Source organism: Aphidius gifuensis, linkage group LG2 (genome assembly GCF_014905175.1).
Source record: "Aphidius gifuensis isolate YNYX2018 linkage group LG2, ASM1490517v1, whole genome shotgun sequence".
Lineage (NCBI taxonomy): Eukaryota > Metazoa > Arthropoda > Insecta > Hymenoptera > Braconidae > Aphidius > Aphidius gifuensis.
In genome coordinates, this window is record NC_057789.1 from 5567356 (window position 1) to 5582604 (window position 15249).

General features: G+C 30.4%; 1 protein-coding gene across 4 annotated transcripts in view; it reads left to right on the forward strand.

Annotated features, from left to right (window-relative positions):
* LOC122848623 (actin-related protein 8) overlaps positions 1-15249 on the forward strand; it is a 79246-nt gene that overhangs the window by 30673 nt on the left and 33324 nt on the right. For all 4 annotated transcript variants that reach the window (XM_044146826.1, XM_044146823.1, XM_044146825.1 and 1 more), the window contains exon 15: positions 8676-8740. The gene's annotated coding sequence lies outside the window, so the exon portion shown is untranslated. The remainder of the gene's footprint in view (positions 1-8675; positions 8741-15249) is intronic.

Sequence of the window (15249 nt, forward strand, 5' to 3'; positions counted from 1 at the left end):
TTTAAAAAAAAAAAATATAAAAAGTAGAAAAATATTCTGTCGTATATTTACTCTGAAATTCGCTTATCCATTTTTTGTAAATATATATATATTTTGAACCCTAGGGTGTTCTGCTAGGGTATAAAGTACCACCTAAGGTTTTGATCGCAAGTGCAATCAGTATATATATATGGCATAAAGTTTAATACATATGACAGTGGGGAAAAGTTAGGTCGAAGATACTGCGAGACAAAATAAAAATAAAAAAAATATGATGACTTTTTTTTTTTTTTAAACGAGACAAGATAAAAGAGTCGACGTCTAAAATTTATTTCCATTCAATAATTTTAAAATCTAGAAGAAAATTTTGATTGAGTTTTATTTATTGTTTTGAGATGAAATCAATGAAACATCGTAGACGTAGGCATGTCGAGACAATACGAGACCGTATCAATGTTCCACTTTAAGCAAGACAAAAATCAAGGCATACGTTTCTCAAATGTCTTGCGGCATTTCCATACACTTTTGGCAGAGTATTTATATTATATTATATAACAAAGTGTAAAGGCAACACTGTGGCTTTAAAAAGCCGACTATATACGCCTTTTGATTTTCTGTATAGACATTTATCGGTAGATTTTTTGATACGTTATATTTTTTATTTTTTATTTTCATAAAAAAAGAGCAAACAGTAAGTAAGAAAGAAATAAAATAAAATTTGTGATCAATATCGCCATGAAGTAAATGACGCCCAATAGTTTCAGCCTCCACATCAACCTGTAGATTAAAAAGAAATAAATATATACCTTCACATATTTATACCTCCAATTTCTCCCTCAATAACTTGAGTAAATATCAGAAAAAAAAAAAAACCATAAAAACATAAAAAATTTACTGCTATGTTCGATACGATATTTTTTATTTTTAACTATAAAAATAATAATGATAATAATAATAATAATAAATATTGATTGACGATATTAATTGGACAAGGTGAATTCCTTTGATGATATCGATGGAATATTCGATGAGAGAAGCAAGGCCTTTGGGATATAATTAATTCGTCTGGGATCCATGACGGACTCTCTCTCTTTTGCTATGAAACTTTAGGGAATATACTTGAATTTATTACTTTGCCTCTCAAACAGTTGAGGGGTTAAAATAGGGATGAGAAAAAGATGCTTGCCAAAGAAAGGGCTGCAATGTCTCGTTGCTTTCTTTAACGAGGTCTTGAAGAATAATTGAAAAAGCCGCGTGCTGTTCCTTAATTTTACTCGGATATCTTGAGGACACGTTTGCAATTAATTGATTGAAAAAAAAGTATTAAATAAAAAAATTTTAAGACTTAACTGATTGTAAAAGAGGATATTTTATTTTTTTTTTTTTTACGCAATTTTATATAAATTGAGTTTTCAAAATGAGAAAAAATAAAAAAAAAATAAAATAAAACATTAATGGTATATTTACTTTAAATAAAAAATGAATTTTATATTTTATTCTTTTTTTTTTTTTTTCGTTCATTAGAAGAGCAAAGTGTCCAAGGGATAATGAATTAATTACAAGGTTTGATATAGATGTATATATGGAGAGAATAAAAATGTGAGGATTATCAGTGTGTAAAAAAGAGAATGAGGTAAATGGTGAAAAAGCATTTAACATATATACAATGAATAAAAAAAAAATAATAAAAAAAAAAAGACAATGAGATATATTTGAAAATGGATAAAAACTAGGGTGCTGCAGCTGCGAATTTCTGGCCCATTTGCCACGCGAATTATTTCAACTTTTGCACCCTTCAACGCCATATCGCAGAGGTTACACTCTGTAGACACCCTACAGCATGTATTCCGCGACTCATTCTTCCCTATCTTTAACCCCAACCCTTCAATTTACATGGTAGGATCGTTTTTAACATTTTCTGCATATACACAACCCCTGATGGAAAGAGAATTCTATCTCTTCCCTTCTTATCTGAATACATTGATGTTTTATTTTACAAAATTTTGTCACACTGATTTTCCTTTAAATACTGTATCATCATTATCATCATCGCATATTCAATTATTTCCATCAAATAAAATACCATTGAAAAGTTAATCTTTTTTATCATTTCATATACTATATATATTTGTTTATATAAATTAAACAAAAACTCGTTGGTTTTATCTTTGATGGTTTTTGTGTGTGTGTATGTTATATACATAACAATTTTACTGTCATAGAAGTATAAACTCCTCGCGGCAAGTCTCGTACAATTCTCGTTGGGGATAAGGGTTAACGAGAACGACGTGGTCGTTTCAATGCTAACGTGATAGTGTCGACGTTGAAAAGGTGGTTGAAATAGACAAAGATATACATAGATTGCGAGAGAAAGCGAGGAAGTGATACTAAAGAGAAAGACATGATGAGACCAAGAAGGAAATGGGGCAAAAAGTATACGAGTAAGGTAAAAGACAAAGAAAAAGAAAAATATTTAAAAAAAAAAAAAAAAAAAGTAAGAAGTTTGAAAGAGAGAAAATTGTGAAAGTTAAGGGTGGGTTACGTTTGACGCCAAGCGACACATTGCTAGATCCCTGGTGGCGTCGTTACGAGGGCGCCACATTTAGACCGTCGACATTGACTCTTTTTATCTTTGTCTTTCTCTTTCAAACTTTATACTGTTTATCACACTCGCAATTTTCCTTGTTATTTTCTCTCTCGTTCTCTCTTTCTCTTTCATCCCTTGGCATGAAAACAGAGTGTATATACATATAGTGTGATGGTGTTGGTGCGAAGAAGAGCTCAATGTTAGAAGAGGGTTGAGAAACTACGAGGGATGTTGAAACCAACTAGGGGTGGAGTGGGCGCCAGAGGTGGTAGGTAATCACCCGGCGGCTCGCGTTATAGCGTCGTTACGCCGCAGCGCCGCTATCGCCAAGTCCTCTAATTTTCTCTCTCGCTCTCTCTTTATCACTCTCATGTCGTTTTGCCTCATTGCAATAGGCACTTCTGTCTGTATAACCATATATGTATATATATATTCACACAACTGAACCCAAGCTTCAATGCACAAAATGTTACGTGGGTGCTTATATATTTTACTCGCATATTTTTGTTATGCTTGTGTGTATGGTTTTGTATACATATAGATTCTATAAGGACGCTGGTCCCTGCGGACACTCGCACTTTTATTTTATTTTATTTTTCCTTTTTTTTTTTCGTGGTTTTTATTTTTCTTTGTTTTTACCTCTTTGTATATTATTTTTTTTTTTTAATTCGCTCTTCTTTTCTCTCTTTATATATACATTTCTAGTATACTTCTTTGGCTGTTCTTGCAGTGGATCGACTTTCTACTTACTTTTTTATTTTATTTATTTTATTTTTTTTTTCAGCCACAACTTGACTTTAATTATACTTTATATCATCAAGCATGCATCAACACCTCTCCTACTTTATTAAAAATGACCCTAGTAATTACAGGTTGTACTTTGTATTTTATTTTATTTGAAAAAAAAATAACAAAATGTTTTAATCTTGATTCTATTCTATCCTGATAGTATTTAGTTTTAGATGACTATATGTTTTCAGTATTTTTGTTGATTTTCGTTGTTTTGAACCTGCAATTAATGAACATATTTATTAAAAGTAGTTGAAATATATATATCATTTGTTGAATTTTTTTCTTCAGTGAACACTAGATATTTTTTTGTGATGTTTACTATTTTTCCTGAAATGAAATTTTCATGAACACATATAATTAAATGTATTTTAAAAAATATTATCGTGAATATATATCATCAATGAGTGTTAGTGCCCTTGTGTATAAAACCAAGTACAATCTGTATGTGTGCCCACAGACTGCTCGTTTCCGTGCTCTATGCATTATTGGGAATGTGGAGTACCACACGAAACGCGAATGGTTCTAGACCACGCGAGAGAGAACATCCAGACCACTTTTATTCATACATATATATATAATGTATATACTAAGCACCCTCCCCCAACACCTCTTTCTACCACCCACACACGCTTTATCGCCAGTTTCCGTCCGTTGTGAAATCGTTTCGCGTGAGCTAGTATAAGCACGATTTTCCCGTTGTTTTTTTTTCTAAAACAAAATAAAAAAAAAAAAAAAAGAAATACAAATGAGTAAAAACAGCAAAAAAAAAAAAAAAAAAGTAAAAAATTCAAGGGAGACTATAAAAGTTGGCTAGGGTAAAAAGCTCAGATATATATTTTAAGAATGTATACATAAAAAAAAAAAAAAAAAAAGTTAAAAACCAGAATAGCTTCAGCACAGATGTGAGACAGGTGTTGCCAACGATGTGGCGATTTTGCATTCCCATTTTTGACCTAAAAATTTTGCATGTATTGAACTCAAAAGAACAAATATAACAAAAAAAAAAAAAAGATCAAAAATTTAAATTATATAATAAAAAAAGTTATAAAGCATTGATACAAGAGAAAAAAAAAGATCACTTTGCAAAAAATATAAATAGTGTATTTTTAGATAAATTCTGTCCAATTATCTGAGAATATTTTTTTTTCTTTTATATTCAGACCACCCTAAATATCGTACAGAGTATTGTCTATCTATACAGAGATGCATATGTACAATTCACAGATACTGTAAATGACACACACATATGGATTCAAGTATGCCTGGAGATATATTGATATGTAAATATACTAGGGGAATGGACAATGTTATATACCTATATATATATTTGAGGGCATGAGGATGAAACACACGCGCGGCTTCGTCGTCATCAGTTGAGTCGTTGTCCGTGCGGGTATTACTGACGAGTCTGTCTCATACTACATACATGTACACACAACGACCCAACTCATCAATATACATATATAGATAAAATAGTGTTACAATGAGCGAGTGAGTAAGAGTAAAGTATGTGCAGGATATGAAAAGTGTGATAGACAAAGAGAGGAAGAGAGAGAGAGAGAGAGAAAGTGGTTTGAAACTCACCCTTTGGACAGTGGTTTGAGGGTGCACTAGCAGGTTAACGAGCAGCTCACAGGGGGTGACGAGATGTTGGGTTAGGCAGTTGAATATATACAGAGAGAAAGAGAGAGAAAGTGAATGACTGGTTGGTTGAGGGATACACAAGAGGGCTTTTGGACTCATAGGCAAGCTTTATACATGAGAGAAGAGCAGGAAAAGGGTGGCAAGAGATGTGGAGGTGTACATATATAGGAATATTGGGGCGATGGTCTGAAACGCGACAGCACACCCAGAGTCCAATGCTAGAGGGTGAAAGAGAAGTTGTTGTAGTGGTTGATGTGTACATATATACATACAAAATTGTAGATGGTATTTGTGACATGAGAGAGGATGAAAAGAGGGTGAATTGAGGGGGTTTGCTGCCGGCAGTATAACAGAGACGGCCGGGCGTGCCGCGGAGCGTGCCACCAAAGGGGATGAGAATTTTCTTACAACAGTAAAACTATTGACAAATTTTGGTAAATTTAAAAAATTCATAATTATTTAATATATAATATTTTTCATATGAAAATTAATAATTTATATTTATAATTTATTTATTAATAAATTTAGAGATAAATTTTTAATTTAAATTATTTTATTTTTGGATAATACAGTATATTTTATTGAAATTGTTTGGACAATGATTTTACGTCAAGGTATATAGGGACATGCCCTGCGGGACACGGTATGAAACAGGGTGGTTGAAATGGGCCCGCGGAAACATGAAGAGGGCGGGTACACGTCAGAGTGAGAACGATTGTATACCGAGGCAAAGTGTAGTGCGCAGTAGAGAGAAATAAAGAGAGGAGGGATGAAGAGATGCTGGTGTACGTGGTAGTGTACAAGAGAGATGAGGGTTTTTTTTTTTTTTTTTTCTTTTACTTTGGCTTTTTATTTTATTTTAATTTTTTTTTTTGGTCGTCTTCTGCTGTTTCTTATTTTTTTTATTTTTTTCGTGGCAAATGCGAAGAAGCGGGAGTTAAAGGGGTGGGCTTGAGTGACTGAGTACCTGACGGTCCAAAGTATCTTTGCTTTTCTATCCTCACTTTTGTACTGTATGCATTTTTTTCTTTTTTTTTTTTACAAGTATCTGTTCCATTGCAGAGTACAACTTACAACTTAAAAATTTTCATTGTAAATATTTAAATAAATATTTCGATTTTTTTAAATTTAAATAAATAATATAATAATTTTATTTTAAATTGTTTTTATCATATGCGTATTTTAAAGCATATGTTTTTAAAAAAATTTTTTAGCATATCAGCACATTTCTTACATCATAATACACTTGAAAAATCCCCTGTCTCATCTTACGGCCGATCTTCAGTTTAACTGTAATCGCAAGAAGACGAAGAAATAAACTGGATTCCCATCGGATAGGGTGGGTAACGGTTATTGGCCACCCTCTTTATACTGTTGTCGCATCTTCGTGTCTCGTTATCCTTCTTATCACTGTTACCCAGTATAGTGAGTGTCGCCTTTACGATCTCACCTCGTATAGGGGATGTTGACTATCGACACTTTTTTAAAGCTCAAAAAACTGTATAAATAAAAAGGAAAAAAAAAAAAAAGTATAGAAAAAGTAGACTGATAAAAAAACGAACATACAGACATTTTTTTTTTATGCAATATATATTTTTTTTGCTTCTTTTTTTTCTATTTTATTTTCGTATATCAGTGGGAACACACATGATGCTGTAGAGAGATTAGATAACACTTATATAGTGAAGAATCGACAGGCAGTCACGTTCATGACAGGGTGGATAGATGCCAACCCTTGAACCCAGTCTTTATTTTTTCATATATATATATATATAATATCTATATGACGATGTCGTTTCTTTTCTTATCCTGCGTGTCTTCATCATACCGCTTTTTTTTTCTTTTTATTTTTTTATTTTTTTTTTTTACTTCTCTACTACCGGAGAATCCCTCGAGATACTATACTCCCGATGGCAGCAATGTGCGCGGCTGAGGTATAAGAAAAGAAAAGAAAAAAAAAATAAAAAAATAAAAAAATAAGTCTAGGGGATGAGAGTATAGTTGAAGGAATCCACTGGGATGTTGGCGTATATGGCTCTATGGAAAGGTGAGGGTGAATATGAGAGATGAAAAAAATAAAAAAATAAAAAAATATAAGAAAAAGAAAAAACCCGGGATTACATGCCATGGCTGAGTGGGCCTGACGAGTCTTGAGGTTTGAGGGATGCTGGAGAGTAAATGTCACCTTGGATCGATAACCTACCCTCTTACAGTCTACAATTATTATTATTATTATTATTTATTTTTATTTTTCTTATTTTTGTTAGTGCTGAAAATATATGCGAGTATATATCGAAAAATTAAAATATACAAAAATGTACATATACATATGTAATCGAGCAAATAATATATCGCCAGTTCAAATATATATATATTAAAATATATAAAAAACAAAAAATTCTCAATCATAAATTTATTCTTCGATGCACGCAATAATATTTGCATTGGCCACGTTCAGGATAATGTTGGGGGCGGCACACATCAGGGACGTTTATGGATAATATAGAAGGAGAAAGCATGCGATAAAATGAAAAACACGCGACTATATATTCCATTATTATTATTGTTATTATTATTATTATATATTGGTGGTATATGCCCCAACTTTAATTTCATATTTTTTTTATTTTTTTTTACGATACCAATATGATCTTTCTCGTTAACTTGCTTCGAGCACACTCAGTTTTTACTCTCATGAACTATCATTTTTATATAATTTTATTTAAAAAAAAAAAAACCACCGACAATATAATGATAATAATAATAAAAATAGCAGGTTTTTATATTGAATTTTTTAGCGGAAAAAAATAAATAAATAAAACCTGTTCACGTAAATTGGCAAGTGGACAAAAACAAGTATTATTAATTTTTTTTTCTTTTTTTTTCTTTTAAACCGTTATTTTTTTTATTTTTATACTTAATTAATTAAGTTTTTGTGTCAAGTATTTTTTTTTTATACATATATTTTCACCAATCAAAGAGTTATTTTATTTATTGATATGGATATATTATAAAATGCGCGTTTTTTATTTTAAAAAATAATTTTATAAATGTTATTTATTACTGTAAAAATATAAATTTAAGAAATAAATGAATAAATAAAAAATATATGCAGCTGGCAATATTGCATGTCAAGTTGTGCTTGAAAGGTGAACTTGGTGCTGTAGATACGACAACCATATCTCAATAATACAACATCGAACGATAACGATAACACCCTCAGTGTAGGCAGTGCCACGCGTGCTTAAATTATATGTATATATATATTTATTTATTTATTTATACATGTGTGTTTTGTCGAGAATAAATGACGTGTTCAAACAATGATTTATATCATAAACAGCATACATTTAAAACAATAACAAAATAATAAGAATACACACTTCGTATGTATATTTATTTACAAAAATTATTCTAACAATAAGACGTGATGATAAACTTGATAAACAAAATAATCATTGTTCTCGATATTTATTGTTATTATTATCGAGCTTTAAATTAACAAATGAAAAATTATTTTAGATTGATTTATTTTTTATATTTTTTAATAGATGTTATATACATGGAAAAAGTTTACAACATTTTAATGGATTCTTATTAATTATAATTTGAAATATTTATCATAAAATATATATATATATATATTAATTTATATTTTTTTTTTCTGTTTTAGAAATATATGCTGAAAAATTAATGATGAAAAAAGAAAGAAGCCATGTATAATCAACCAAAATTATGGTAAGTTTTGAAAAAAAAAATTTTTTTATCTGAAATAAATTTAAATATAATATTCTGGAGTGCATGCCGTAGATATCTTTGAAGGCAGAAAGTGTTGAAATAATTATTTATATATCATTGAAAAAGAGATAAATAAAACGGGAAAAAAAAAAAAAAAACAGATAAGCGAATACACGAACATAAGCGAATTTAAGTATTTGTAAGTAGAAAGTTTCGATGTTGATCAGACTGTATTTAAGAGGCGTCGATAATGTTGAAGATCGATGAGAAAGAGAAATGAAAAAAAAAACACGATGAAGAAAAGACCCCCATTGGGAATTTCAAGACACGTCGCAAGCAGAGGGTTTTAAGGACTTAGGGACAGGGTGAATTATATCAAAACGACGGAGGTAATAGAGCGCTACAACGAGCAGACGTCTCATAATTTGGCTAATGGCCTTCCGGGCTTTTTTCGTCTTAGATCTGGTGTCATATCTCAAAAAAAAAATTTATCAGCATTTTTTTTTTTTTACATACAATGCTATGCGTTTTACATTAATCAATATATTATACATAATGCTAATGATTTTTTTTTTATTTTTTTTATTACAATTTTGCGTTGTTATTTATTTTATATATATTTTTAATCCTTTCTGTCGTTGTTACAAAGAATATTAAGTTGTTGCTGTTTCTGAGAGTAGTTAGGGAATGAGAAAGTCGACGAGAGATGAGTACAATTATCCCAGAGGGTCGTTAATTGCGATCGCGATGCCGGAAAATCCCTCGGGCACGATTGGCCGAGCATCATCAAGAGTGCCGTCGTTGCCAGCCGACGCCTCAACTACCATTTTCATTTCTCCACAAATTTTCCTCTTTAACAAATATACAGTATATATATCTATATCTATATATCATTCATACTCGACATTATTTTATTTTTTTTTCAATGAAAGCATAGTTATCAATTTATTAATAGATAATAAACTTTTTTTTTTTTTAATATTTTCATTTTAACTATTATAATATAATGGTATAGAATATAATTTTCTTTTTTCAAAATTGAAAAATAGAAAAATAAAAAAACAAAGCCGATTTGAAGTAAATCGAAAATATATATTTCGTCTCAAATCGTTTTTTTTATTTGATAATTTTATATATAATATATGTGTGTGTGTTTGTGTGTTTGATTTTCGTGGGTGAGAATGACACGAAATCTCGTTGCAGTATGTAATTTCCTGTGGTCTCTTTTTGCCTCCCACATTTTAATGCCTCTCGCAAAACACGACAGCCACATCAGTGCGAGGACGTGGCATTATATCACTCTGTAAAAAAGCGGAAAATGATAAGATAAAAAATGGAAAAAATAAAACAACTAAAAGTATAAAGGAAAAGGAAAAAAACAAAAAAATAAATAAAAAGTAGATGAGAATAGAACCGGGTAAGACGTTTTGCTGGTTGTGAAGAAAAAGAGCCGGAAAAGAAATAGCAAAAGAGTAAAATGAGGTAGTGTAGAAAGTAGAACGTGAGCTTGTGACGTCTATCTTTTTCTACTTTTTATTATCATCAGTATATATATGGATATAAAGAATACGTATTTATATATATATACGAACAAGTATACATGCACAGTGTCGATCTAATTTGAAGCCTCGATGCGCGCCCTACACAGAAAACCATTTCAACTCATGAGATCCTTTTTCACCCATCACATATATATATATTTTTATAAATTTTTCTTTTGTCTATACTCATCCTTTATTCTTATTGTTATTTTTATATTCCATTTATTTTATATATATATATTTAATTTTACCCTTATTTTACACATATTTTTATAACGCATTCTTTTCATTATATTTTTGCAAATTTAAATGGCAATAATATAAAATTTTAAAAAGCTCAATTTACTCATTTATTGTGTGAGTATATGCAGTGTCGAAAAAAATTATGTAAATAAAAAGAATAATATATTTTTTACAAATATATTTATAAAAACAAAAATAGAAATATGTAGACGACATGGAAAAAAAAAAAAAAAAAAATGTTTAAAAGAACGAAGGGTGTAAAAAGTAATAGGCAAAAATGAATAGAAGTGAAAAAGGAAAGTGTCGAGATGCCGGATGTCAGGTATATATAGCAATCGACTCTGTACATGAAAAAAAAAAGCAAGAAAAATTAAAAAAAAAAAAAAAAAAGCTCGGTCTTGTTTGCCGTCTCGCGGGCTTCACCCAAGAAGCTCTGGCTTCCTTTCACATTTTACTTGTTTTGCACCCCTTACTTTTTCTCGGGAAACTCGAGACGTTTTATCTTTTTTTTTTTTCTTTTTCTTTTTGTGCTTTTCTCGGATTTTTTTTATTTTTTATTTTTCTCCGTGCTGTTCCACTCATTCTCGCTTCAGGAGTCTTGCGTTCTCCGTCAAGCCCCGCCTTTTTAATTCCTTTTACCTGCAACTCACTCGGAGCTTTTCTCTTTGCACTATATATATATATATATATTTTCATTTTTTTTATTTTTTTAACTTGATTCTTTCTTTTTTTATTTTTCAACTTTTTTTTTTATTACGCTTTTTTTTTTTCGTGTCTTTTTCTATCCTCAACTCACCGACCAATCCTTTTTTTCCTGCTCCATTTATTCGCTTCACTCCTCTATACCGCCCACCCTTGTCATCCTCTTTTGCCATGGAAAAACGATAAAATAAGAAAAACTTGAAGGAAAAAAAAAAAAAAAATCTTCCTTTTTTTTTTTTCATACTTTTTCTTCTTCATCGACCAAGGCCTTTGTGAGATCTTTTTTTTACCGTGCTTTTTTTATTTTATTTTTTTATATATTCTTCTTCATTCTTTATTTTCTTTATTTATACCCCTTTTTTTTTTTCTTTTTACTCTACTTATCTTTGTCGATGAGGGCTACACGTAGTTCGGGGGTTCTTCATTATACTTTAATGTATTTTTTTTTTTTTCTTTTTTCTCTCCTTGAATTCGAAAACTCTCTATAATGTTTGAATTCAGGGTATATCATCGTTGACCTACTTTTTCAAGCTCTATGTATAATTTATTTCTGCACTTCTTGTTGATGCATATATACCTTCGTACATACATAATACTTTTTACAACCCTCAAATATATATTTTTAAAAATAATATAAAATAATAATTATTTTCTTGATGAAAATTATATTAAAATAATAATAAATTTAAAAATTTCATTGCACATATACGTGTATATCCAAGGATAGAATAAGGGATGAAGAAAAATGAGTTTATTCACAGAGGAGTGTTGTTACTTAACTTATGCATACACGTGTCCTGTAACCTCTTGGGAAAAAATGATAAAAGACATAGAACTAGGTGTGCATAGAGTAGTATTGCACCTACATGCAAGGAAGCTTAAAACTTGACTCTATAAAAAAGTCAAAGATAGAGATAAAAAATATATAATAAAACCGATATAAAGAAGGATAAATTTAAAGGGTATGAGATAGGAGATTTTAGTGGGCGGCACTGTTTATACTGTCGTAACTGCACGCTACATCTGGCACTCTCGTTGGTGCGCTCATGTTAAACATTCACCCATTGCGGTCTGTAGTTCAAAGCTGCGAACAGAATTTTAAAAAAGCTTTTCCATCGTGACTCTCAAGAGAACATCTCTTGTATATATATGCACATTTTTTTTTCCTCTATTTTTTTACCCACTCATTCTCGTTTGCATCTGATGCTCATTTTTCTTTTTTTTTTTTTTTTTAAATATCATTTCAACTTTTTTACACACAAACTTCAAAAATATTTAGATATTGATTTTGCTTCTTTTTTTTTTTTCCATTCACACTAGCATAAAAGCATAAAATCACAGATGGAAAAAAAATTCTAAAACTTTATCTTCAGTCAGTTGGTATATATGTATATACACTTGATTTAGAAATTTTTGTTTTTTTGTTTTCTATTTGTTTTTGTTACACATATATATGTATAGTTCAGAGGCAATGTAAGTTGTACAACTGTATGGGGATTAATGTTAGCTTTAGGGATAAAGTCAAAACTTTGTTGTATCATTGTCTATATACATTTGGCAAGTTGTATATGTTTTACTGCAAGTGTGTGTTTATAAATATATCTACATATATGAATTCACTTGTGATGGTACCAAGTATGGCAAGTATAGCAAGAAGCAAATAGCAACAAGGTAACGCCTGCATGTTTAGCTGTATAATTGACTCATCCCTAGTGGTTTTCGTAGTCGTTTAAGGGTATCAAGCAGTCTTTCGCATTCTATGTCAACCATCTCACACGCTTAATACCCCGAATAATTAACTCGTCGTCGCTTCTTTCCTTCATTTGTGTCTGGTGTAGTTGTTTTCGCGATGTGTCTACCACAATTTCAACGAGATCCAAAAACAAATAAAACAGACAACCTCAAACTACAAAACCATAATAATAGACATATGTGTGTATTATTTATTTTTTTTTCTTTTGTCATAAAGATCGCAAAGAAAGATACTTGATGAGTTAAAAAAAAAAAGAAATTTTATTTTCTAAAGGGATAAGAATATAGCAAAACAAACATAAGACAAAGATACAAACAAAAAATAAAATAAAATACGAGTGTTATATATAGTGATGGGGTAAAAATAGTTGCAAAAAATAATAAGGGATGGTTTTGGGGGTTTGGTCGCATGTTCCCTTGTGACATGCTATGGATGATCGAGCACCACTGACGCGGGAATAACGGTGGTTTGGGATGGGGTCGACTGGTCATGGCATGCCAGGGATGATTAATGCATACCATATCCTCTCTCTCTCTCTCTTGCTACCCTTATATCAATAGCCAACATTGTAACCACACTATTGCTTTGTATTTTTTTATATACATTCATTGCAACGATACATATATAGACTGCACATTAAAAGTTGTACAGCATGTACAGGTGCACATTCTGACTGGTTTCTGTCACAGCAAAGACAAGTTTTATAAGAAACGAAGAAAAAAAAAATAAATATATTATATATAAAATGCAGAGACTACTGGGCTATTTAGAACTTTCGAGTAAGAATTAAAAAGAGTTAATTTCTTTCGTGCTAACTTGGCAAATTTCTGAGACATTGAGGGTGTAAAAAGAGCGCAATTTTCAACGGTAATTATATCAACGTCTTGAAATGGAGGGTTGAATTCTTGGTACTTGGATATATTTATTTTTTTTTTTTTTTCTTTTTTCTTATTTTAGTTTGTTATGCCTGATGACTTTTGGCAGATGACAAGAATTTTAAATGTGATATTTTGATAAATATATATATATACATTCTTTATTTTATTTCTACAGCAATTATTGTATTGATTTTGGTTTTTAAATTACTTGAAATAAACTCATTATGAATTTATATATTTTTAAAATAATCACTAATAATTTGTCTATTTATATTTTACTTGTTTTCAATATACTGATAACCCTTTGCCTCTTTTATCAACAAAATAATAACAAGATAAAATACTACTAGTTTATCTTATTTATTTTTTTCAACGTCACACACTAATGTAAAAAATATATAATAAAAAAAAAAAAGATTGAATGTAAATAGAGGAAAAAAAATACAAAATGAAAATAATAATAAAAACCAAAGATGATATCGTATTGTTCTTGTCCATCAGTATCTCAATTCGTATCATATCATCGATACCGAGCCAAAAAAAAAAAATAATATTTTCTCTTATCTAACCATATTTATCTCTCAATTCTCATTCATATATACAAAGCATCAATACTCATCCACAAAACGATCTAAAAAATTTTCCAACATTTAAAAAAATTACAAATCCATAAAATTTACAAATAATCATAAAAACAAAATTAAAAAACGGAAAAAACTATATCCAGGATATTCCGAACATCATCCCCATCATCCACATTCACAAAAAATTCTCGCAATATAGTATTTTGTTTTTTTTTTTTATTTTATTTTTGTATTTTACCCACAGATACAATCATTTTTTTTTTTGTTTTTATATTTTTATCCTTTTGGTACACGACAACAGTTGAGCCATGAAGCACCGCCGGAAGCCTACGCAAACCCCGTTTACACACATAATATATATACGTGTGTGTGTGTTGGTATCATATCTACATGTATAGATAAATTCACACGCACACAAATATACTATTATATCTGCATATTTAGCAGCAAATATAGAGAGGCACATAGCTCTACACTCTACAGTATAGCTATAGACATTTCGATTCACGTTGAAGTTGCACGTGAGCCCTCGACGTGAAAATCCACAGTTACCCTCCTCCTATCTTCTATGTACAATGTTCATATATATATGCAACTGATGCTAATGTGTGCGAATATTGCATGTATCTATCTACATGTATATATATGCATCATAGTGATCTCAGTTGTTACAGAGGTTGAACAGAGATGAAAACTTGAATCGTGGTAAAATAGCTATGAGAGGAGAAAGGGATAAAGGGATAAAGGATGTATGAAGGGTCGAATGGTGGTGGCGGTAACGCGATAAACGGATTAACAGCGAACTCGA